At 41.9% G+C, this 26,653-nt stretch overlaps 2 long non-coding RNA genes across 2 annotated transcripts; both read left to right on the top strand.

The window, feature by feature from the left end:
* The first annotated feature begins 309 nt into the window (after positions 1 to 309).
* Positions 310 to 20,551, top strand: LOC117764680. Its single transcript, XR_004614424.1, has 3 exons — positions 310 to 552; positions 6,129 to 6,207; positions 20,442 to 20,551. It is a non-coding gene; the product is annotated as an uncharacterized LOC117764680 (long non-coding RNA).
* Positions 20,552 to 20,592: 41 nt separating this feature from the next.
* On the top strand, positions 20,593 to 25,906 carry LOC117764679. The gene is made up of 3 exons (XR_004614423.1): positions 20,593 to 21,200; positions 21,319 to 21,490; positions 25,560 to 25,906. It is a non-coding gene; the product is annotated as an uncharacterized LOC117764679 (long non-coding RNA).
* Positions 25,907 to 26,653: the final 747 nt, after the last annotated feature.

The following is a 26,653-nucleotide window of genomic DNA, read 5'->3' as shown; positions in this document are numbered from 1 at the left end:
CCCTGACGTCAGCAGCAAGCAGAGGGCTTGGTGGATCAACACTGGCCATACAGGAGAGTCCTGTTTACTTACCTGGGAGAATTACTGTACAGCTCTACTACATCCTTAGCAAACAAGAGATAAGGGGTGGGTGGTGCAGAGCGAGAGAGAGTTTACACCAAAAAGAGAGAGGGGGGGGGGGGGTAACCTGAGACCCAGGCAGACGTCAGCTGCTGACACAAGAGATTTCCATGTTGGTTAATCACCCCTCACTCCTCTTTGTTCTCACCTCTCACCTGTGTCCTATTTATCTCTGTCATATGCCTTTTTTGTTACACCTGCACACATTTTTCGGCGTCTCCTTTGGATCTTTTATTCTGAGTTAGGGGCGTGGGAGCAGCAGAAGAATCTCATGACAGAGACCCATCTTATGCAATAAATGCTGACAGCTGCGACCCACCCATTAACACACTGGTGTGCATTTAACTTTTACTGCAGGTGAGCTGCTCAGGAATGAATACACTTCAGTCCTGCAGACGAGCCCAGGCACTCCGCTGCTCTGCCTTCTCAAAGGTATAACTCAGTCAGATTCCATACATTTCACTGTGTGCTTCCTTGTGATGTTAGTCATGCATTGTCATGTCAGTAGTTGAAGAAGGAATCCTGTGCAGGCAGGTGGGGACGGTTGCAATAGCTTGAAGCCAATTGAATCAACCTCAGCCTGCTTTCATAACATTAGGCCCCAGAGCTGATCATCTGTCTGGTTGTGAAACTTCAGTCAGGTCAAGCAGAAGAATATCTGAGTGACAGCTTCTGCAACAGCAAAGTGCAGAGTGAAAAGTAAAAGTACGTAACTATTATCAGGAAAAAAGTACCTAAAGTACTCCTCGCGGTTCAGAATGACCCATCGTGGAGTTACGACAAATGCAATCGAACACTTGTGACAAATTGATGATTAGAAGTATTGTTTTAATTGATTAGTTATATTACTCGCTACATTCGTTTCATCACTCCAGCCAGATCTGTCAAAGGTGTCCTCAAGCAAGAGCACAACCTCCGCACCCACATGTCACATCCTCTGTAGTTGATGAGTAGAAACTGAGAACGAGGTGTTATTGTTCAGCAAGCAGCCGATCAACCCAGTGAAGAGTTCACTGATCATCAACAGCTGGCTCACTGTTAGCATTAGCCCTGCTGACAGTTCTTCAGAAGCCCTGTCCTCACGCTCACACACACCCTCCAACACGTCCTGAATGGAGGCTTATACTGTGTGTGTGTGTGTGTGTGTGTGTGTGTGTGTGTGTACTGTTGGGTGGTTTAATTCATTAAACTACTGCAGTGTCTGTTCTAAACCTGCCTGTTTGGAATGGTCTGTTTTCTTGTCCCGTGTTAAAGCTCTGGAGCTACATCAGAATTATTCCTTGTCATTCGTGAGTGTAATGGAAATTTACTTAATAACTTCTTAGTTAATGCTTACAGCAGACATTTCAATCTAGGGTGCAGCTCAACATAAACTTCATGGTGCACCCACTGTCTAGCATGTGAGCCCCTTGTCTATTCATGTCTTGCAGAAGTTTATCCTGAGATCACCTGAATTCTATGGTGACCTTTTTCTCTACTGTGGTTTAACTGTGTTTGTCGTTTGTTCCAAGAACTGAGCTGACTGACACAACACCTTCACCATACATGATACTATTTCCTCTCCAACACATATAGGATGCAGCCTATAAGTCAAACCTTTGCAGACGATACGTTGCGTGTGTTTTTGTGTCATGAGGTAACCCAGACACTTAAATATGACCACAGAAACTTCACCTTTCATCTCACTTGCAACCTCCACCTTGCCTGTGTGATCCTTTCTGCAGGAAGCTTTTACAAATAAACTTACAAAGGCAACTTGTCTCAGAACCTCGTTTGTTGACCAAATTTCCACCACGAGTCCTCCTCAAACTGTTTGTTATTTAGATTTTGTAGTCAATGTTTTTCATTTGCTTCATTACTGTTATCACATGGCTCATACATAAATTTGAATGATTTACTTAACTGGAGATATTTTTTCTTACGTTTTCAATCTACTGTAGAAAGTTAATGAACTGTAAAATGCTGGCTTCTCTATGAGCAAAAACTGGAGCTATTGGACTAGTTAAGTTATTTATTACAATGTTGGCTATTTCCAAGGTCTGTTAAACAACCTTCAGGCCCAAGTTCTCAACTTTTCAAAATAAAAGCTCTTTAATTCATCTTGACATGAAGCATTGCAGCAACAAAGAGAACGTTGTGTTTGAACTTGAAGACAAATTGCCAAAAAGATAGTGATTCTGTGAATGTTGTTGCTATGACAGAGATCAACACCTGCAACTTCTGTGACTGTCTTTGGTCCTGTCCCAATTTCTCTCCCCCTCTAGATATGAAGTCCCCTTCGCTGGTAGTGTCCCTCTTCAAACAGAGCCACAGGGGACTGGGACAGAAAATCTTCCCCTAGGAACCACTCGCTACATCATCAGCAGCCAATCAATATTATTACAGTGACATATCAACTGACATTATTACATTAGCAACCGTTATCAACCAACATTATAATACGATAATAAAATAATATAACCTGACAGCTACAGGACAGATGGGACAGATTGATCTATTGATCAATACAGAGTCGGGAGCATGTTTAAATCGGTAAAACCAATGTAACGTTAGTCCTTCTGCCCCCCAATGAAAACATTATAACATGAACGGGAAAGTTTGCAAAATTTGCTGCTTAAAATGTTACTCTCCCTCAGAGGGACTTCCCTGAATCATTGACACTAAGATATTCCGCTGGGTTTTAAAAAAAATTTTCATGGTTATTTTGTAAGATTTCATACTTACATTTATGGATATTTTACCCTCAGTGGTCACCATGTTGATACACTTCGTCCGTTTGTAAACTATTTAGGAATTTCAGTCTACCCCTTTGTTTTTAGGGGGGTCCTGAATACATTGCGGTTGAAGGGGTGTTTGAAGGGCTAGATCGCCACTACCCCGACGTTACATAAGTTGCTTTCAGACATGCAATGGACTCCGCAGTTCCTCCGTATTTTCTCCGCTCTCTGTTCATTTCCAATATCAAAGACAAAGGTGTAATCAACAGCAACCATTATTTTTTTCCCCTGATACCTTCAACATTTTCAGCTAAATAAGTTACACAGTTTGGTGTTCTCACAAAGAGCTACACACATTCGGTCCCTGATTATTCTTCCCATTTAATATGTGATACAGGAGTATAACACATTGTCCATTTCTCCTCAACCTTGACGAGGGTCTGTTTTTTTCTTGAATCTAGTTCTTCTAAATAACAGTGAAAATCTTCATACACAGACACTGTGCAGGACAGTGTGTCCATTTCACACTGTGAAAGCAATGAAACAGAGACACATACAGTAGCTGGATAAGATTGGCAGGTGGATGGAAGAACATGATCCCTGTTGGCGAGCAGAGTGTTCCGGACAGGAATTTCAGAGTATTACATTTAATGGATACGATGACTTGCAATATTAGTGAGCTGAGATGAGCCAAACTGTTGGCGGGGATGGCCTAGTTAACATTTAGTGCAGTTTCTAGATCTCTGTGCCCAGCAGGGAAGAAAGAAGTCAAATATTTGACTCAAGTGCTGCTGGTTTAGTAACATTTTTACTTTAGCTGAGGCATAAATAGTGGTGCACGAGGTAATCCTGATACGACTTGTAGCTACAAACTAAACCAGGTCAGATAGCTGCACATAAAGAGCTTTGCAAGTGGAAATACTTATTATTTTCCCCTCTACTCTTGGTGGCAAAGCAATAATGTTTGGTTCCAGGTGAGCGTTACACCTGTAAGGTTACAGCTGCCTGTCATTTTCTTTTTGCTGGACCACAACAGTGAGGCTCGTTCTACAAGCATGAATGTCCACGACACATAGTGTAGGAACTTCATCATTGGCCCTTGGTCCTTTAAAAATTAATTGAGGCAAAAAGAGCGTCTTTTACATCATCTGGGGAGTGATTATCATTAGCATCTTAATTAGCATCTTTGTTACTAGATTTACAGACAATACATGTCCGTTTGGAATTGCTGTTTATTTGACCTTCATATTTTCTGGTTACAGCTTTCTTTCTTTCAACCGTTCTTGAGATATGCGTTTCACATACAATCAGACAGTGATCATTTTACATGTAAATATAGGCCAACTCACAGCAACATGACAGACAATATTACGTCCTTTGGGTCTTAAAGAAAGGTGAAAATCAGGTGTTTGTGCTTAAGGGAAAAAATAATTCTGAAATCAATCAGCACAATTCTTTGAGTCATTCAAGAGGTGAAAGTCAGCAGCGCTCCACCTTCAGAGCAGGGTCATCCTGTTGTCTTGCATGGTTTGCTTATAGACAAAAATTGTTTTGTGTGGTGCATGTCAGCGTGAGCAGGTGAAACTCATAACAACGTTTTCAGGAATCCCTCATGAATGAATCATCACCTTCACACAGCCTTTCACATCAGCGATGTCTGCGTCTTCAGTCTTCTCTGAGCATAAGGCTACACACAACAAACACCCAAGTGTTATCTCAGAGCCATATTATTGCAATGCTTGTCAAATTAAAAGAGCTGTCACTGGCAGCCACTGGAAATTCCGCCGTGTTGAAATACTGGTTTTCACATGTGCATGGCTGAGGAGGAACTAAGCCGGGAACGCAGACATTAGCATGTAGAGGACAGTCTCAGGGCTGTAGCTGCACCAGTGGTATAAATAAAAACAAAGGGAAGTCAGTTTTTCCACATGCCTTCACAGACACAATCAAATGTGCAGCATCAGTTTAATTAACAGAAAGCGAAAGCATCAATGAGAACAGTGAGATGTTTGTTTTTACCTATGGTAGTGGAGGGGTGTGACTGTGGGAGCAGGGAGCCTGCTCTTAACTTGGACCGTCACTGAGGCAGCGAGCAGCCACGGCTGGAGCGTCCCTCACTGAACACTGAACCTCTGTAGTGCTGAGCCTCACCTCTGACCTCCCTGTGAACAAGCATCTCTCCTTCAGGGACCAATAGAACATCCACCGCCCCACCAAAAACAAAAGTAAGTGAAATAAATAAATAAATAAGAGGGGCTGTTTCTTCACGGAAATTAAGCATTTCACTGGGGAAATTCCTTTTAGCCTCCTGTGGGTCGGATATCTCTAAATAGGTTGTGGTCCTATTACTGATAGATCCCCTCATGGTAGGATGATTTAATGAGCATGGCTCCCAGGGCAAGAGACTCAATTTTAGATGAGTCTTAAAATTGAAGAGCCTAACGGGCAATTAGCCAATCTGTGACCTTTTTTTACTCCTATTGTACACTACATTTTGAAGATCAGGAAATCATGGTGCCTTAACTGTCAGTCTGCATAGCAAGTGTCTTTTTCTACATCTTCAGATAAACTAAAGCTGTGGTCAGTAACTAGGTCAAACCCAAGGTCCAAATCGACGCCAGATCAGACTGAGACACAGGCATTCTCAACTGAATCACTTCCCATCCGGCAATTAGTCTTCAAAGTAAAAGCACATTGTTTGTTTTATTGCTGCAATGCCAACTATCAAGCTGAATTACAGAACTTTTATTTTGAACAGTTGTGAAAGTTGCTTAACTGAAAAAGCTGAGATGAAATAAATAGACAAATAACATCAGTCAATAAATCATTCACACTTATATATATGATCCACACATGAACAATAATAAAGCAAATTCAGTTTCATTTTATGACTAACATTGGCTAATATCTTCATTGCAGATAAAACAGGTATGAAAAACACAAAGTTTTCTAACTCTGCACCATAGACTGTCTATAAAAAGCTCTGCAGACAAGTAATCATCAGAACACAGGACAGTATATTGTAGAACTGTTTGAGGAGGACCCACTAATGACAAGGAATAATTCTGAAGTAGCTCCACAGCATTAACACAGGACAAGATGTGTCCTGTGTTTCCACAGAGATTCCACAGGTTTAGAACGGGCACTGCACTAGTTATAAAGATATTATATACGTCATTCTGCTTTTGAGGTTGTTGAAGTTGTTTGTGAATTGCAGCCTTCTCTTTCTTAGTACCACTTAGCTATTTTCCCTGTAATTTGTCTCATTCTTTTCTCTCTCTGTCATCTAAGTGGGCGGTCGATGGAGGCCAACGTGCATGGAAGCAGATGAAGGGGCGACCCAGCGTGGAGCCATACAGTGTCATCGAGGGTGAGTTCAACCATGTGAAACTCTGAGAAGCTCCTCTAGTGACAGTGTGGTCACCGCACAGTCAGACCACACACAGACTAACATACACAATGCAGGCAGGCAGGCAGGCAGGCAGGCAGGCAGGCAGGCAGGCAGGCAGGCAGGCAGGCAGGCAGGCAGGCAGGCACACAAGACCCCGTGCATTTGCCTAAAATAAAAAAATAAAATAAAAAATATGTATGTGCACGTGCATAAACACATACACAGTCAGTCGCACCTCTCATCCAACCACTGAGATACAGCCGCAGGGGCGGCAGGACCCGGCAGAGATGGAATGTGACCTATTGTTGCAGCGGCCATTTATTAACAATAGAGGATCACAGACAGTTAGCACCACAATGCCTCCATGCTGATCTGTGCAGAAGCCTCAGTGCTACTGGCTGCCGCTGCGCCCTGCTGAGCTCATTTAACAACTTGGGAATCAGGTCGCTTCTGCAACTCATCAATTCATAAAGCTTTTCCAACAATTACTTTAATGTCAATCATGTAATGAGAGCGCCGCTATATAAACTATATAATTCACATGTATAACATATCATCATATAATACACACAGACAAAACACATAATACGTCCAAAATCAGGAGATAGCTTAATCACATTTTGTCTGCCATAAAGATGAATGCACACACAATAAAATGAAGCACTTTCCTCTGGCTTCAGATCAGTTTAAGCTGCGTTCTAAACTAGATAAATGAAGGATAACATTTTTTTTACTCCCAGATGAAAATTACATCTTTATAATATTATTATTGGGGCGGCTGTGTCTCAGGAGGTAAAGGGAGTTGTTGACCAACCAGAAGGATGGCGGGATGCATTTTACAATGATACAACGGGTAACTGTATGTATGACAAAGGGGCGAAAACAAAGTGGTATGAATGTAGCCTAATCAATAAGAAAGTGTTTTAGTACACAGTGATTTATTAAATATAAAAGAAAAAAGAGATTCTTTAAGAATCTGGAGTTTTGGTTCCATGTGCATCACTTAAGGGAAGAAGTTGAGGTGACACGGGTTAAATATTGCGGAACAGCTGCCTTCCAGTCAACACCCTCGCTGATGGGTCAGTCTCCTCCCAGAAGGCCCAGCATGAGGAACTGACTCTAAATTTGTATGAAGGGAACTGGAAAGATGTTGTCAATGGGGATTTCTTTCAAACTACATTCCACTTGTTCAACAGTCATGTGCAGTGTGCGGTTAAAGGAAGTTTTATCATCAGACGTGAGGTCAGGTCTGCATCAGAACGCACGTGTATAAACAACTGGTATAATTCAACCCCATCGGGCCAAGGTTGGTAATACACACAGATTGGTGTTTCAGCTCTTGAAAAAGTGCAGACAAATAACACAAGCTTGGTGCTGTGAGAACAACGTGTTCATTGGCAAAAAATGTTCCTATCATTTCCACTTTGCCTGGAAGGGTGCAAATATAAAAGGTGGCTCATTATGTGGCACAGAGAGAACTGCTGTGTCCTTTTACCATCCTTAATAAAAGACACAGATACACAATAGAGAAGAACACAATATCCAATGTCTTTGTAAAGAGATGTTGAAACCAGGAAACTGAAGAACCCGCTGAATGAAAATAGTCTTCAGTGGAAAACAGGCCTGGGGGGTTTCGTTTTATTCCAACAAACATAAACAGAGGTGAAGAAGGGGAGGCAGGTGGAGAGAGAGAGAGAGAGAGAGAGAGAGAGAGAGAGAGAGAGAGAGAGCGAGAGAGAGAGAGAGAGAGAGAAGGACAGATGGAGGAACAGAAAGAGAGAAAGAGACAGAGAGGACTTAGGGAAAGCAGGTGCCTCAACAGGTGCTTTAAATTCATGCTTTTACACCCACAGCTACACTGGAGCGTCCACTTAAAGAAGAGGATGTGACTCATTCACAACCACCAGTATGAAAACAGCAACAGCTACACACACACACACACACACACACACACACACACACACACACACACACACACACACACACACACACACACACACACTTGTCTCTCTAGAGTTGTGAGGACACTCATTGGCATAATGCATTCCCTATAGCCCCTCACCCTTCACCTTAACCATCACAACTAAATGTCTAATCCTAAAACCAAGTCTTAACCCTCAAACAGCCCTTTGTGAGGACCAGCCGCAATGTCCTCACAATGATGGTATTGAACCAAAACTGGCCCTCATAACTATAGATAGACATGCACGCATACACACACACACACACGCCTACACTTACACAAATACACACACACCTTTCAGTTTATGAGTCACAGAGCAACGGTGAAAGTAAAACACCAGTTAACCATGTGAAAAGGACTCAAAGTGCATGAGTTACACAAGTGGATAACTTACCTTTTGTTTGTGTGTGTGTGTGTGATGGGTGAGGTGTAGGAGTCAGAGGAGAGAGAGGGTGCGTCACAGTTTTTAGGCAATTTGGATAAGCACTGGGCTTTAAGCCACTTTAAGGACAACACACGCACACACACACACACACACACACACACAGACTTGTGCATGCTGCTCTCAGGACAAACTAGATTCCTCTGCACTATGATGATCTCGAAGTGTTTCATTGAATTTTATTTTTGCATTTCTTGGTTTCTCTGGGCAGAAAGTCTGGGAAAACCTCAGTGACCCTATATTTTCCTTGTGTTTTGGTTGTGTGCTCTTTGTTTCAGGAAATTGATGGGGGCAGCTGAGTCCGGGAAATGTGACTGATGTCCTTAGTTGCTATTTTGTGTATCACACTCTATACTGCACTGCACATTACTGAATTAAAACATTTAATATTATTTAGAGACTATGTGTAGTCTCCTTCTTTAGTCAAGTTACATGGTATTGCAATCCCAATAGTTTGGACATGCTCATACGTGTGTATTTGGAAAGATTGTCTCATTCTAATGTTTTTTTTAAATTGCTGACTGTGAGTCAAACACAAGAAAATAATTTTTTTAATTAATCATTGTTATTAATAATGCATGTTGGAATAACCAGAGCATGCACAAGAATACCTCTGTGTGTGTGGGTTGCACAGTGCGGCAGGGTTTAATTTGCAATGGGGGGCCGCCCATGCCAAACATGTGTGCAGTGGTGATAGCGTGAGAGCGCCTTAGACACAGCTGTCTACTAACTGACATGTTGGACACCTCAGGTGATATTAGCTCTGGTACAACTCAGGGTTTTAATGATTGCAGTAGATGCACAGCAAACTATTACATCCACAGTGTCATATCCCCCCAGTCTGCAGGTTATTTTCCTGCATTCTAACCAGAGGTCCTAGGGTAATCCCTCCCCATTTACTGCCAACCAAATGACGAGGACAAGCCTATTTATATTGTATGAACCCAGTAACCTAAATGAAAGGTTATCAGTGTAATACCATAGTAACTGGCAGCTGCAGTAGAGTTCTGGGGATGACTCCAGAAGCAATAAACGGATAGGCTGTTGGCAGAACACTGGTGTGTGTGTGTGCCACAGATGGCATGCTGACATTACCACAGCCTGCAGTGGTGGAATGTGAACACTTTTACTTGTACTGATGTACCACAGTGGGAGTTCATGATATATACTATATAGCCTCTTTGTATATGCATGTGTAAAACACAAATTCATTTGCATATGATTTTGAAACTTGCCCCTGAAAAAAGAAAAGCATGAGCAATAACTGGAGCACATGAAAATTCAGTATTGTACAGGCAATACAATTAAAGCAACAAATACTGTTACATTACAACAACAGAATGGGAAACTAGCTCCAAGTTATGAACATATTTGTAATAACAACATATTACAGTAAGATCCATAATGCTATAGATAGTATTGAATAATAGTTTTCTTTCATTTAAAGTTTTTTTCCGTTGGACTGAACTGTTCATTCCCCACAGTCTGCAGTTTTTACATCAACTTAAGCACTTAAGCCCCAACTGCAGTGAAACGGAAACAATCTTGCTGCAATTAAATATTTCTCATGCATGACAGCTCATAGGATATATGTTTTGTGGTGTTTTACAGCGTGGGTCTTAGTTTTATAGTTTTAGTCATTATTTCACCTTTCTGTTGGACTCCATTAGTGATGTCACCATGTCCCTATATCATAGCAATAAAGTTGGTGAGTAAAAGGTGATCATAGGAGTAATGGCTAAAAATGAGACCATAGTTGTATATAAAGAGATTTGTCCTTCCTGAACGTTGGTACTCCATGCATCAACCTGTCAAATGTCAAAATGATAAGATGATAAAATGATAAAAATGACAAGGCTAAGCTGCTCATATTTAGCAGGTATAATGCATACCATGAACGCTATCATAATTTTGGCTATTAGCAAGTTCTTAGCATTTACTAATTAGCAGTAAATAGCTGAGGCTGATGGGCATGCCATTAGTTTAGTCAGACTTTAGTCAGAAGACATAGTATTGGGAAAAAATGTACCTGTTTGTGACACCAAAGGAAAAATTCAGAGAATGTTTTTTGTCTGGTAATCATGAATTGGTCTGCAGAGGTTTTCTAGTAGAGATAATATTGTGTGGCTCCAAACTGTCAAGTACATGTTGAGTAACTGTATTTCATAGGCCGTACGAAAGCTAGTGTGTTAGCGGTAGGGTTGGGGAATCACCAATGTCAAGCAGGTTTCATCCTCTGGGAACCACGGACAAAAGTCCATGCTAGAGATGAAATATTTCAGTGTGGGCAAGAAGGCCAACCAACCAACATACTGATATAAATGTTTGCTAATCCCTGAGCCATACCTTTAATATGGCTAAGAAGATATTTAAATATGCATTTTATGACATTTATATTTTCTGGCAAAATAATGATTGATAGAGAAGGGCACTGTTAAGCTGTTGGTTACCTTTAAACTAATCGCTTACAACAATAAAAACATCTGCCTAACATTGTGCAGTTTCCCCTCAAGCTGCCAACAGCTCTGACCGATCAAGACATGAACTTCACAAGACCTGTGAAGGTGTCCAGTGGTATCACCGAGACGTTAGCAGCAGATCCTTCTGTAATTTGTGAGGTGGTGTTTTCAAGAGACTTGTTTTTCCATGGCCCCTGTTAACGTTGTTTAATTTTGTGATTCATAATTGATTGATTTAATTGCTTATTCCCTTTTAAGGGTTGTAAGTAGTTTCTCATCAACCTAGTTGAGGATTAAGAACAGAGGATGTCCCACCATGTACACATTGTGAAGCCCTATGAGGAAAACTGCAATTTGTGAATATGGGCTGTACATATAAAATTAGATTGGATTGTGTAGGTGTGTGTGTGAGAAAATGAAGCATGCAGACAATTGACCCAAGTGCTGAAGGCAGAGTGTACTTAGCTTTTATGTTCAGTAAAGCACCTAAGTGCAGATACAAGCTGTATCATGACACAGTTATTTTAAAACAAGCTGTTCCATCTATTATTGATTTTCAGTGACAATGGTAATGATGGTGGCAGTGCAGACTGTGGTAGAACGTGCATTGTTCAAAGCAACTTAATGAGTGATTGATGTTGGAAAAGACGACACCATTCAGTAGCACTATTAACGACAGTATGTGTCTGAACAGCATGATTGGTAGGTAAAGTCTACTGATCAGTTCAGCTCAGGGTTATTCACATTCAATTTTGTGACTGTAAACTGTGAATGTAACTAATAATGGAGACAGAGAGCATTTTAAACAAACCACGAGGAAGCTCCAGTGAACATGCTGGCAAACACTTCGGCCTCATCAGAGGGTGTTTGCTGTATGTGCTCAGCAAACAGTGTAGAATCTTTCCAGAAAACCACTCACCACTGTCACCACGAACAGCTCCTGGAGGTGATTTTTACATCCAAGCCCTTCATGTGACCGCATCATAATAGTTCCAAGGAAGCCCCAGCCCATTCTTATCTCCCCCTCCCTCTTCCTCAGAAACCAGCTATCCACAGAGGGTGTGTGTTTGTTCCTGTGTGAGGATGTCGACATGCTCCGCTGCATACATGTTTCTGTGTGTATTTAAGAGCCTGCACATGTGTGTATTTGTTGACACAGAGAAGGAGGGGCGGTAATAGATGTGCACATCTTTCTTATTCAGAATATCTCGGCTTCTGTTCTGGAGGCCTGCAGTCGGTTTACTTTTCCTGGAAGACTGTGGCAGCGCCTGTGTAACTGGCGTGTTCCTGCCCCTGGCGTGTTCACCAAATTGAAAGAGATGAGCACCTCTGAGTGCTGGTGCCAATTGTTTTGATTAAGCAATCGCACAGGCAGCATCTATAATGCATAATGCATTTAGATCCAGAATATTAACAACAGCAAGAAAAAAGCTTTTTTCTTTGCTGCAGAACAAAAGAAGCAAAGAGAGGGGTGATTTTGGTTCATGACTTATGAACCATATAATTCCTTTTCTCATTGGAAATAACTGTGAAAAACATCTACAGGAAGTTATTTGTAAGCAAAGACAAATTTCTGCCTACAAAGGTAAACAATAAACTATTTTCTATTTCTATCTCTATTTGTACATGACAGCAGGGCTCATACAGGGATGATCTTGATTTAAGAGTAGAAGAAAAAACATTTACTTTCTTCGTTATTCTTTTTTTAAACCATCTAATAATACCTTCCACGGCCAGTAAACTAAACTCAGCAGTTCAAACCTCCAGTCTAATGGTAAATGCTTTTCCAAGGTAAGCGTCGTCACTCTATGCTCATATATCAGCCCTGTGTAGTGCCAAAGAAAACATGTGTGAATGCCATAATGTAGCATGGGGAGGACACTGAGGAGATTCAGTCAGCCTTTTTACATCAAGCTACTCCCAACCCCTCAGCCCTGGCAAAATGCTAAACAATGATGTCAGTGCATTCCTCAGGCTTCAGAGACATTCTCCAGGCAGCACCAGTGAGCCTAAAAGGATTTCTCACAGAATTAAAGCCAAAATCCACACAAACATCCAAGTTCACGTTTCTTTTTCTTGTTGTTATCTACTGTATGACAAGTGAAAGAAGACTGACAACAGTAAAACCCTTTGAGGCAAAGCAAAGACTAAGGCTACTTCCATATTAATATGTTTTTGTTTGAAAACTAAAACTATCTTTGTTCACACAAGCATTTTACTTCGCATCACTTTTCATCCATGTCCATACCAACATGCCTAAAAATGCATATCACGTGACCATACACGTCTACTGGGCATGAACGTGCTTCCCGGAAGGAGATCATGTGATAGGAGCCTGACGAATCAGCGAAGGCTAGCTTGTGACTGAAAGGACCCAATCAGCATGCAGTGTTGCGTGTCTACGTCGTCGTTTCCATACATCTCTGTTTCTGCCCGTCTAGACTAAAAAGCAGCCCCAGATTATTCAAACTAAAACGGGGCCAGCAGCGTTTCCAAAGGGCTCCATTTCAGTGTGGTGTGGACGCCAGGCGCATCCGTAGCAGTTGACACATTCTCAAATGAAAACATAGTAGTGTGGATGTAGCCAAATATGGTCTGGAATCCAGTGCAGGTTTGAATGAAAGTGAGGGCGAAGAGGATGGAGTCCAGTGTTTTGGCTGATCTGTCACAAACAATAGAACGCAGGCATGTTTTCATTGTGTAGCCTCTTTTGTGTTCCAAAAGGCTATGATCAGTTTAAAGTTGTGTAGTAATACGAGCGTATTCTCTGTGTGATGTTGGGACGTTTCAGCTTCTTCCTCAGGGAAAGTGAAAACAGTTTGCATCATAAGGACCTCTGAGCGTCGAGTGGGGGAGGGTGAGCGTGTTTTGTCAAGTTGTGTCAGGGAACTGTGGTGAATAACATCCTGATTAGGTTGGTGCTATCATGGCGTCACCATGTGTCAGCAATGCATCTAATATTAGGACTCTGTTGGTTGTTGTGTATTTTTAAGGCTTGGTATAAATTAAGCTCACCCTGTGATAGCCTGAGCAGGTGGTAAGTTCCAATTGGGGGTTTGTTTATTTTTCTTTACCTCTGTTTCATTTATGCACCCAACAACTTTGGGTGCTATAGAAGCTAGGGGGGGTTAAGGTTCAGACCATGAACTGGCCTTGGTTTGTATCCAGCAGTAGGACCTTGGTTACTTGTCAGTCTCCATCTCCCGCCACCATTACTTTCTGTCGTCCTTCTGCTCTCAAGATTAAAATCTTCAATCAACATTCTATTCTTTTCCTTTTCAATTCTGTTATAAAAAATAAAAAATATTATTGTAGTAAAATATATTATAAAACTTAGGTTTTGGGGTTTTTCTTGTGACTCTACAGTATGAAGTCATGCATTTTCCGGTGCTGCAACTATTTCACAACAAAAAACCTTGTTAAAACAAATGAATGGATCAAGTCAACAGAAAAGCTGGAGCGCTTTTGATGTTGTATCTTTTACAATGTTCCAGTTTCTTTTAATGAATATGTTTGGTCAGACATTTACACAGAAACAACAGTTATATTGTGGCAATTACAAGAAGGACACATGTCGTCTTTAATGGTCTGTCCGTTCTTTTTCCAAAAGAAAAGATCACAACAAAATGGATACTAAAAATCTCCTGACCACCCTATTGGAAGTCTAATTAACACATACATCAAGTACCTGGTCTGAATACACATTATACTCAGGTAAAAAGCATCAAACCTTTGTATTAAGCAGCAAGGAATAGACTGAATGCTTCATAAAACAGGTCCTCCCTCACAACCCCTCTATAAATAACCTGCCTACAAACTACCACTCTACCAGTATCTAGTCTTAACTGTGAGGGGAAATTCTTAGAAAATGTCATATTTCTAACATTCCTCTCTGAGATTCATCCCTCGAGCAGCTCTTTGTACCAGGGAGCTATATGAACATGGCCCCAAGTGCTTGGCACAGGAAGGACGGTCAGAGGCATTTTGCTACAGGTCACATTCTTTCCAGGAAGATGCAGCATCCCAGAAGCAGCGGGTCTGCTTCATTGCCATGTCTGGTTAATACTGCAGTTCTGCTCTGTCTCACCCTCGCTTCAGGCCTCAGTGACTCCTTACACAGCTGATTCGAACACACACACACACACACACACACACACACACACACACACACACACACACACACACACACACACACACACACACACACAATTACAAGCAGGAGTACAGGGCGGTCTGCCTCTTCCCTTCCACACCAACTCAGTGACCTCCTTTTCACTGTACAGCTCTCTCTTTCTCTCTCGCTCTCTCACACACACACACACACACACACACACACACACACACACACACACACACACACACACACACACACACACACACACACACACCCATGCACACACTCAGTGACCCCTGGCAGCTGATTCCCCTTGTCCCTTCCCAGAATTTAGTGAGGTGATGAAAACAGCTGTTGCGCCGAGCTCAGTCCAGACTCAAGTCTGGAGCAAAATTCCTCCTACCACAGTTGAGATGTTGTGACTCCATGGAAACCCCATTATATCATTTTCCCGTTAATGATGACAGTAGATAAAGACAAGTGATTAAATACATACTGCCGACGCTGAGTGTACTTGTCTTCCTCTTGGAGCAGACAGTAATGTGATCGAAAGCCCCTGCTAAGCAAAAGCTGCTCAGATAAAGACAACTTCCCAGCAAAGGCTCGCTGCTTGTCTCTTCTCAGTCATAGTGAAACTCAAGCTACAAAACCCAAATGATTCACCTCTTACTTTCACATCAACTGTGCTTCCCCCCCGATACATAAGATAACCCAAGCTATGCTATTCACACACAATCTCCCAGACGTGCACTCAAATGCCTTAGACTCATGCAAAAGCAACAAATGGGTCAATGGAAAGCAAACGCATCTAGTTACACTAAAGGCAGGACACATTTCAAACGTCTCCATCGTTCATCTGTGCTGCATTAGGGCTGCAGCTTTGTTTTTTTTTCTCCAGGCCATTTCTTCTGGTGATGGAGATAGAAGAGCATGGAAAAACTGTCTGTGATGAATTCAAGTCTGCAACTTTGCCTTTATAATAACTGAGCCCAAAATATCAGCCAGATTCTCTTTCTTAGGCTAGTAAGTGTGTGTAGCTGTTTTTTTGGACTCCGTGAAATGTCCACAAGATTGGGTCCGGACATGTACCAGAGGTTTCCTTTCACATAGCAGGAGATTGTCCCAGTTAAAACAACAGGAAAAATGTCAGGAGCCTTCAGGTGAGGGGTCGCAGGAGGCACGACATAACTTATAAATTCTGCTGTGGAAAACACATTTTTGTTTATAGCACATTGCCAACAGCGTCAGCCCTTATCATCAAAACCTCTCTAATCTGGTTATCATTTCAAGTTGACATCTTTGTTGGTGTCTTCTACATGTATGGCTACAATTGTTTCATCCTTAAATATTTGTACTATTTTTTTGTTTCGCTTTTTTCTGTTTTGCGTCCGTCGTGTGTTAGAAACTTCATCATCACGACCATTCACTCGCTGTAAAGACATTTTCTGACATTTAACTCGGGGGCTGACAGGAAAAGTTTCAGAAAATGTTAGGTGTAACTGACATTACCGTTCTCACACGCGGCCCCTTCGGAACATTTCAGGAAAAGGTTTGTTTGAAAGCAGCTTGTACATATGAGAGAGAGAGAGTTTCTAAAGCAAAGTAGGCAGCTGGAAGGCTCCTGCAGCTTTATGATAAACTGAAAACACCTGGTTGAAGTTCTGCTGCTCACTATGTACATTCATCTTGTTCTAATGGATCATACTGTGCGTGGATTCAAAGTGCATTTCATGTTATGACTAAACCACTTTCAGCTACACCATCTTATGTTATAACCTAACTAGGCATTCAAATGATGTGATGCATCATCGTTTTTGCCACCTGTCACACAAAGAAAAAGAGAAACAATAGACTGCAACTGCACTTCATCTCTGGTTTGTAGAGGCAAATTCATGGCTGCCGTGTACACTAGTGTGCTCGTAACATTAATGTCATCATCCACCCTTGTCCGCTAGGGTATGCACTAACCTTTATGTAGATGAGCATGTAAAGGCCAACATTTTCAACCTTCTTGATCCTCACCAGTCTGGTTTCAAGGCAGGCCACTCAACTGAGACGGCCCTCCTTGCTGTCTCTGAGCAACTTCACACTGCTAGAGCAGCCTCTCTCTCCTCTGTCCTCATCCTTCTAGACCTCTCTGCTGCATTTCACACTGTGAACCACCAGATCCTCATTTCCTCCCTTCAGGATCTGGGTGTCTCAGGCTCTGCTCTCTCCCTGCTCTCATCCTACCTCAATTCACTCACACGTTCACTCCACTCTGCATCTGCCAATCGGCTCTCTGCTCCCTCACTGCGAGGGACAGCTAGTTGAATGCACTTATTGTAAGTCGCTTTGGATAAAAGGGTCAGCTAAATGAAATGTAATAGTGTAAGATAATCATCTGTTCGTGCTCCAGATATAATGCATTTTGGTGTTCAACACTATCCAGTCCAGTTGGTGGCGTGCTTTTGGTTTGGTTACAAAGACAAGAAGAAATAGAAGGAAGATCTTGGACCCTTGAGTCTGTGCAAGGAGATTCGGCGATAACCCAAATTTGTAGAACCCATCTTTGAAGGAATATAAGGACAAATGGGGGAGAACTCGAAATCGTAGCTTAAGCTTAAATCTTCTTGATTTGAATGGCTGTTGACAAACAACCTTATTGCACATTACCACCACTTACTGGAATGGAGTGGAATGGGATCAGGCACGCATGCGTGAACACCTGACCAACGTGGACCCTCATTTTCATAAGAATTAAACCGTGGGCTTGTACATGTGATCGGAACCTTTAGCAGACATGGATCACTGAAAGTATGATCAACTCTTAAGGATGTGGTTTTACTTGCTGAGAGTCAGAAGAGGAGCCTGATATTAATCTGATAACTAACCACAATCAAACAATCTCCCCATTGCCGTGTCTTCTTACTCTCGTCTGTGTGGATGAACACAGTAGCAGTTACCTTAGATGAACCTTGCTGTGGTTTATTTTCTCAAGCTGTCTAAAGCGACTGAGTGGTTTTCTAACACACTCATCTGCTCACTCACTCTCTGCTTCTCTGCATCTCCTTCTGCTCCTTTGCGCCGTCCCTAAATGACTCTGTCTTTCTCTCTTCTGTCTCCATCTGCTACCACGTAGTATTGTTTATTCCTCTTCCTCTCTTCTTTTGCCATCACCATCTGCTGGCCTTCCTTTTTTTTCTCCTTCATTTTGCTAGCAGTTCTCCCTCATGCTCCCCGCCGTCTCTGCCGTGTCGTGTTCAGGATTTTACCACGATACTTCAGTGCATATGCATTCCTCAGTGATACCAACATCTAAGTGACAAGTATGTAAACACGGATGCTTTCAGAAAGCTACAAGCATATTGGCTTACTTATTGATGGGGCGGGATGCCCAGGCCATGGAGTTTGGATGAAGTTAATAGTAGACGGCTGGAGACATTTTACAGATGCAATGCATTCCAAGACCTGGATAATTGATGAGTACATGATGACTGACTCCACCTCTGAGGATCACACAGATTAACCCCTTTGACTATGAAACCACACGGGAACCAAGCTATCGAAGCAACAATACTATCAAAAACAAATATCGCCCTTCCATTGTAACCAGACACTTATAAAACAGCACTGCTGGCTCTACTATGTTTATTTCTGTAGTTTGCACACAAAAGGTTAAAAGGTGTTAAGTGAAGTCAAAACATGGAGTGTTGAGGTTTTTTATTTTTGTCATAGATGCAGATGGTTGTCTGCACAGACGGTGACCAAAGGACTGTGGCCGGTTGTGAACAACTTGAATGTTTCCTCAGTCGCAAATGAGCTCTGGGCTTTGGGGCCCTGTGATTATGATTCTGTGTGGCTCTGTCTGATCTCTGACACACAGCTTCTCTTACACACACCTACACACACACAATGCTGCACAAATATTACAAAATATGTTTTCTCTATCTTCATCATCAGACTAAAGGCTAAACGTTACGTACAATTGCAGAGTAGACGTGATCTCATAATAATAAGGACGATGCCAAATACGAGAACTGATCTGATGCATCGCCGTTGCCATGGCGCCCAACGCTTCCCTGACGGTTCCTGGAGGAGGAGAGGGTAGTAGTGGGACCAGAGCCAGCATGGCAGCATTACAGCATCAGGAACCACGGCAACAGATTCCCTGAACAGATTTGGATCTCTGTTTAGAGCCAGAGCCATTGAAGTAAAGAGTTTGGCTCAGATCCAAGTAATAGCTGCAAATACCCCAATTTTTCCAGCACTTGGTTTTCATCTCTCTGTTCTCCTGGGAGATTTTCACATTTTAAATGCTCAAAGTTACTACTAAGTTTCCACTTAAAGGATCCTATGGAGAATCTATCTAACATAACAGTTCAACATGAATCATGACGATGACTCCAGGTGTCTGTATTTTAACTGTCAAATATGTAACAAAACACATATTTAAGATTTCATTTTAAAAGATGACAACAAGCTCAGAGAGACAAGACCAGCAGGATGCCACCCTGTAAAACCTAACCATCATCCCTTTCAGTAAAAAGGTCAAATTATTAACCATAATAATCAGAAAATGCTGCTTGCATCCAGTAACCAGAAGGTTTGGTTGTTTGATTCCTCCAGTCTGAATGCCAAAGTGTCCTTGTAGCATAACACTGAACCCTAAATCTCCCCTGATGGCTGTGCCAGCAGTGTACGAATGGTGTGTGATAGGAAATGTGCTGCGTATAGATGTATGACAGTGTGGGTGAATGGGATAATGTGAATTGTAGTGTAAAGCGCTCTGAAAAAGTGGTATAATGTCCATTTACCATATGAAAAATGACAAGAATGTTTGATGCATGACTTGTCTGCCACTGCCATGGTTGAGGCTTGGTTAGGTTGACATGGTTGAAGTTAACAGGAAAGATCACAGTGGTTTAGTCAGTATTGACTGTAGGCAGGAAACAGGGTTAAAGAGTTTCCTCAAACGTCAAAGTCAAACAAGTTCCTTCTTCCTTAGAGGCCTCCCCCACTACAGAAAACTAACTATTTGTAATGCAGGGTGTAGCCATTGTGACAGGTTCAGCCTTTGTTACCACTGTACTTCCCCCACTTTGGGGTCATGTTCTTAAGAACAACATTTTGACGTGGGTGATGTGTGTCAAAATACATTTCCTCACTCAGAAAGTCTGATGTGTGTTTTCCATTATGAACAGGGTAGCAGCCAAAGCTTGGATTACTGCTTTTTATCTCCTCTACATCCTACAGGTCTCCCTACACATGATGCTCCGACTGGATCAATGAGGGAACCTCAGCTGGTCAGCTGTGTGATAGCTGGTCTGGTACCGGTCACATTCATTCAATGCTCCTGTGTGTCTCCTGTGTGAACATGAAAGCACTGATTCCATACAAATGCATGTGACAAATACACAACAACACTTAAAATGGTGACATCTGTCCCAGTATGACTTTTTTAATGGTACTGTATGCAACATACTGGTGTGCTTTTGTAGAGGTCTGTTGAAAAATAAGGCAGAGCCAAAGTCCTAAAGGTTCTTAAAGGTTCAGGTTCTGGGTTGTCATGTTACCACAAGGAAATAGACAATGAAAACGAAATCCTGCTCAGCTATGTAAACATAATGCTTTTTTTCTTATCCAGTTGATCATAACATCTGCTTCATCTACTAACTTTACTCATCCAAACAGGGCTGTCCACAGCTCTGGGCTGAGTGATTAATCATAATTCATACGCTCTGCTGAGAAATGATGCACAGTGGTCATCTACACTGCAGGATTCCCACAAACCCTCCTGACGAGTCAAAGAGTTTCTGGATAAAGAGAGGGGATGTTATGTTAATCAGAGCATTGCTCAGGCCAAGTGTTTAGCAGATGCTGCAAAAAATGATCAGACATAATGAGAGAAAGGCTTACAGAGCCACTTCAGTTCATCTGGGGTCAACATCAAAGTTGTAACTCTACCCATAATCCCACCAGATCTACGCTGAGACTCAGAGCTGGCTTCAAAAGGTAATCACTCCTAATAGCAACAATACTGAATTCTCAGAACTTGATCCTCTTTCCCGCTCACTTGTTCACCTCATTTGTCTTCCTCTTCTCACCCTCCTCAACCCCCACCTGCTTCAAGTCCCCTCTCTCCCTCCTGTTGTTCTTTTCTCTTGTTTTCAGGCTCCTTGCTGAGTGCAGACGCCTCAGTCCAGCTCTGACCTATGATCGATTTGTCTCAGCATTTCAGTCAGTCAGCCAACAAATCTGTTATTCAATCGGTCATGATACAAACACGCAGCCCAGCACAACCAGTAAGTCATCCAACTGTACAATAAGCCATTTATAATGCGGGTAAAAAAGATTTTTTTTAATCTGACTTGCCATGTGATTTTATGTAAACACTCTAGAATAAATGTGAAAAATATAATGTTACATCGTAGGTAAAGAGTAAACCTCGGAAAATGTAGCCCTACTGGGACCAGCCAAGTGAGCCCAGTCCTGGAACAGAAACACAACACGCTGAAGGACAGGCATTGAGTGACTGAAAGGACCTTAAAAACTAAATTTGTTCACCGACAGGAAATTGTTGGCAAGCTACTTTTCAATATTACTGGGTGTTTTACTTTGTCTGTGTGAAGGTTTCTTGTTCAAACTGAGATTCTTATGGTTGTTTCTCATTTTAGAGAATAGTCGGACAGTCGCCAGTAGCCATGTTGCTAGGCTTTTGGTACTTTTAGCAATCAAAGCTGTCTTCAGCTAAATCAACAGTTTTCATGCTCGTTTAAATTTGCATATTAAAAAACTGAGCGGAAATGCAGGGAATTCCCCTCAAAAATATTCAGATTTGAAATATTGCTTACGCTGGATGGCTGAAGTGGGGAATTTGTGTAAAACAAAGTGTATTTTTCAGAAAGCTAATAAATAAATCAGGACATCCATTAAGCATATTATTATATGTTGGCCACAACATCATGGAAAGCATCTGATGTTATTGGACTGGTGAAGAGACTGTAACCTTCCTCACATTAATACACAAAACAAACGAGCGCGGGCTCGTATCAGCATAGGTGTTAGTAGCCAGTGAAAAGGTCAATCAGTCACTCAGTCTGCCATCAGTTAACTATTAATACAGTCAGACCATCAGTCCTCAGAGACATCAGCAGAGCTGCAGCAGTCTGTCCCACCCTGCAGGAGGACATCAGCATGGGCCACCTGACAGCAGGCTACCAGAGACCTGTCACAACACCACAGGCCGATCGGCTGATTCACAGACGCACACTCACACACAGCTGTTTGTTTTGGAGAGATGAGGAGAGGAGCAGAGATTGAGATGTTTTCCACCTCCCCTCAGTGTGTGATTCAGATAGAGGGTTGGAGAGGAAGGGTGAGGTATTGTCTCGTGGTTTTTGGAGAATGAACTCATTCCTCCGCATGAAAATACTTTGAGACAGAGAGGTAGTGGAAGGGGAGTAGAAACAGAGGAGAGATGGATGTAGGTCAGGATGATGTGACACGCAGGGCCAGACATGGTTTTTCAGACAGACTTTGAAAAAACCACCAGCGGTGATGGAAACGATGTGTTGCGACTCGGTCTCTAAGCCACAAAAATCCTGCCTACAAAGCCTCGGCACACAGGGGCCGTCGGTGACTCTGCCTGAGAAATATGCCGGGGCGGGAGTGGCTGTAAACAGCTGTGCCACTTGTTATTCTCCATTTGCTACAGTGTTAAGACACCCTTTCCGTGGCAGCTCACTTTTAATGTTTTTTAAAGAGAGCACTGATTCTTCCCAGCACTTGTAGCGTGTTTTTTTTAAGATGAACCAAAACTGCCATCTGAAATGAGGAGAGCTTGTTCTTGAAACACTTTAGCTCCAATCCTCAGTGTACTCGCACATGTGAAAGGACAGAACACAACACTTAGGACGATGAACAGTCTGTGTTGAACATTTTAAACAGGGTACAGAGGAGGAGAAACCGATGAAATCAGCTACACAAAAAGACTACAGTTGCAAATTTAGCCATTTACTGCAACAACATAAAACTGTTTCTTAGCTGAAATGTGAAATCAGCAGCTATGCAGCCGTTGTGTCCTATGCTGCTCTCGCTTCTTCCTGTTGCCCGTTTAGGCTCTTAGAGGAAGAGGAATGATCGCAGTGGACGCTGTCCAGGACCACATGGCATGTTGGGTGACCTTCCGTGAGATTAAAAAAGCCTAGACGGCAAATTTGAGTCGTTTTTGATCCTGTTTTACTGTGGTGTTGTCAGTGCTGTCTGCACGAAAGCAACTGCTCTCACAACACTGCACTGGTAAACCCAACAGCCAATTTGTATACTTTTGTATACTTCAATGCCTTGATTTAACCTTCATGAATGGCAGCATATTTAGGACATGTTGAAGAAAATTTGGAGATTTTGAGAATACGGTAAATTTCAAGAAAAAAATCTATCTATCTATCTATCTAGTTTATATGGAGGATTCACCACGAATGAGGGGACATATCTAAGTCTTTCCAAACACCCAACAGACGCCGAACTGAAAAAAGGATAGAAATATCTCCGGATGAAAAAGGGGTGTCATAGATGTCAACTTTGGAAGACATTGGGCCTCATTTCCGAACATTGCGTACGCACAACTCTGTGCTTAAACCGTTTGACGCACAAATCTGGGATTCATCAATATGTTAATTTGCTCACTTTAACCCTGATGTCCTGACTGTGCGTGTCACATCTCGTGTTGTGTAGCAGGTTTAAACATGTGTCTCATAAACTTGAATCAAACAAACACAAAGTAAAAGTCAGTCCTGTACGTGTCCTAATAACTTGTGATCAGTAATGGTGTTAATTGTTAAAGTGTAAAGTGAGCGCAGGTCAGAGGAGTGAGGAGGAAGCAGACTCCGACAGAGACACAGGACGACCGGAGCTTTAATGTGCGTCTGATCCTGAAGCAGCGGTGTTCTAATTATTCAGCGGAGTCCACGTCCACGTCGCGATGCATCTAAGAGAAATGTCCACAGCTCTAGTGCTCAGCTCTGTGCAGGACACAGCATTCACCGCCTCAGTTATTGCAGCCCAGGTTTAACTTCTTTTAAACATCGTCACTTCGGAGGACACGCTACAGAGAAGTGTGTGTTTCATGTCTTCCACCTCCGACGCCTTCAATTTCTGCTGTTGTGTGATTCTTGTGTTTTTTACCTTTAGAGGCGTCTCTTATAACTTCAACTGTTCAGCACACCGCTCTCCTCATGACAAACGGATGTCAGAGCGCATTTCCTAAAAACAGCTTTATAGATTCAGTTTAAGTCATTTTGTCCAGAGCCCTTGTATCCACCCATTTGTTTTCTTGCATAGAATAACATGAGAAAACTGAGACCACACTCTATATCTATAGGTAACTACAGCCATAGGCCAGTTAGCTTAGCTTAGCATACAGACTCGGAAACAGGACTAACGTCATTAATTAACATGTTGATTCTGTAACCTAGGGCAACAGAGGGCTGTGTGTGTAGTCATGTTGGTTTGTGACGTGATGGTAAACACGGGTGACTTGATCTGGCTTCGTCACAGAATGTTTGGTTTGTGGGCTGAGAATACTAACGGCTAACAATGTGAATCGTATGCTGACAGTTACATTTTAAACTCAATTTCCAATGATGCACCCTTTGCATTTTGTTATGTGTTATTAAACATGCATTCATTTAAAATCCGGGTTATACTGTTGTCACTTAATATGTTTTTATGCAAACATCTTAATTAGTAAAGTAACTACCAACTATAGCTAAATAGAAAATAACAGTGGAGTAAAAAGTACAATATTTGCTTCTGTGATCTAATGGAGTAGATGTATAAAGTAACATGAAATTGCAACACCCAAGTAAAGTAGTCCCTCAAAGTTGTATACAGTAATTGAGTAAATGTACAAGTTACATTCCATCATTGTTTACCCCACACAAGTACAAATAAACAACAACAATAATAATAAAATGCTAATTTATTGGTCTATATGATTCAATTTCAGTTGTTCTAGTCTCCTAGGCTATGTATAGTCTCCCATCCACCTTCTTAATAATTTCTTTTAACACTGCAGCACTGGACAAGATATGTGCCAGACTAGTTCTCGTCCAGGCGTAGGCAGCTTCTTGAAGTGTCCACTGGTCTGGCAACCTTGTGATGAGTGACGAACACACTCCAGGACGTCACTGCGGCCACCAGGAAATGGTTTGGCTCAATTTAGCTTCAAATGTAAAGTGCAGATATAAAATGCTTATATAGCATTACATATAGCAAAGATATTTGTATAGGATATATATAGGCTTTTCACAACAAGGACCCAATTGAGAATTATTTACATCCCTTGTGTTAACTGTTGGATTTTCACATCAGGATGACCCTCCACCCTTTTACCCACTGGGCCAGCACCTAATAAACTACATGAAAAATAATACCGTCATTAATGAGCTTCTATACAAATGAGACACACATGCTCTCAGGGATGAATAAATGAAAAATGGATTTGATTCATTAGTATGTAACTTGGATTAGGGCTTAAATGCTATTTATACTCACTGACGGGGGCCGAGAGAGGAAACCCCTGGCCCTCATTAGCTGGCTGGTGGTAGTCTGTGTTAATCCAAGGTAATCCTGTCTCCGTCTGGCCCTGACCTTCATCTCACTGCTGAAATAGAAACACATTCGTATATTTGATTCAAACGTCGTCTTATTTCACTTGACAAAAAAATACATGGATGCTTTTGAATAAAAAATAAAAAAAAAGGTATGAATGACTTGCTCTGCTTTGGCTCATTTAGTTTATGCTTTATGGATGTGTGCATATGTTTTTTTAGTAATTTTGGTATTTAATAACTACATGTAAAAAGCTGACTGCAGCTCATAACAGCAGCGGGGATTTGAAAACTGTTACATCACGACTGAGAAATGAATGAGACACAGTGACCTTTAGATAATCCGATAACAATATCAAATCCGTTGTGATCATATTATCATCAATGTAGGAGCCAGATGGATGGGATGAAGACAGTGAAGCTGGGGCCTGCTGTGCGCCTGTGTTCGACACGCTGTGTGGGGTCAGAGGTCACCCTCCAGGGGCGTTGGTGTGGATACTGTTTGGGTGGCCGGATTAGTCAATGCTGCTTTCCAGGAAGTTACACCGTGGAAGTAGTGCATTCTGGTAATTTGCAAAGATAGAAATCACACAAATGTATTCACACACACACACACGTTCAAGCATGCAGACACATAAACACACACACACACCCGTACATCACTCAGCTCAGTGGGGAAAAGATGAAGGTGGGGGTGGGATAAGTGTTACATTTCGATACTCTGCATCCATCATGTGAATCACTTTAACTGGAAATTGTGAAGAAACGCAGTGTGCTTCACTTTGGATTCCTGGATGCACAGTTAGCACACATATCAGGCTGGAGATAAAACTCAGTACATTGATTACTTCCTTT

This window comes from Hippoglossus hippoglossus, chromosome 7, assembly GCF_009819705.1.
Source record: "Hippoglossus hippoglossus isolate fHipHip1 chromosome 7, fHipHip1.pri, whole genome shotgun sequence".
Classification (NCBI taxonomy): Eukaryota; Metazoa; Chordata; class Actinopteri; order Pleuronectiformes; family Pleuronectidae; genus Hippoglossus; species Hippoglossus hippoglossus.
The sequence above is the reverse complement of the archived record's forward strand: the minus strand, read 5'-3'. Positions and strand labels throughout refer to the sequence as shown.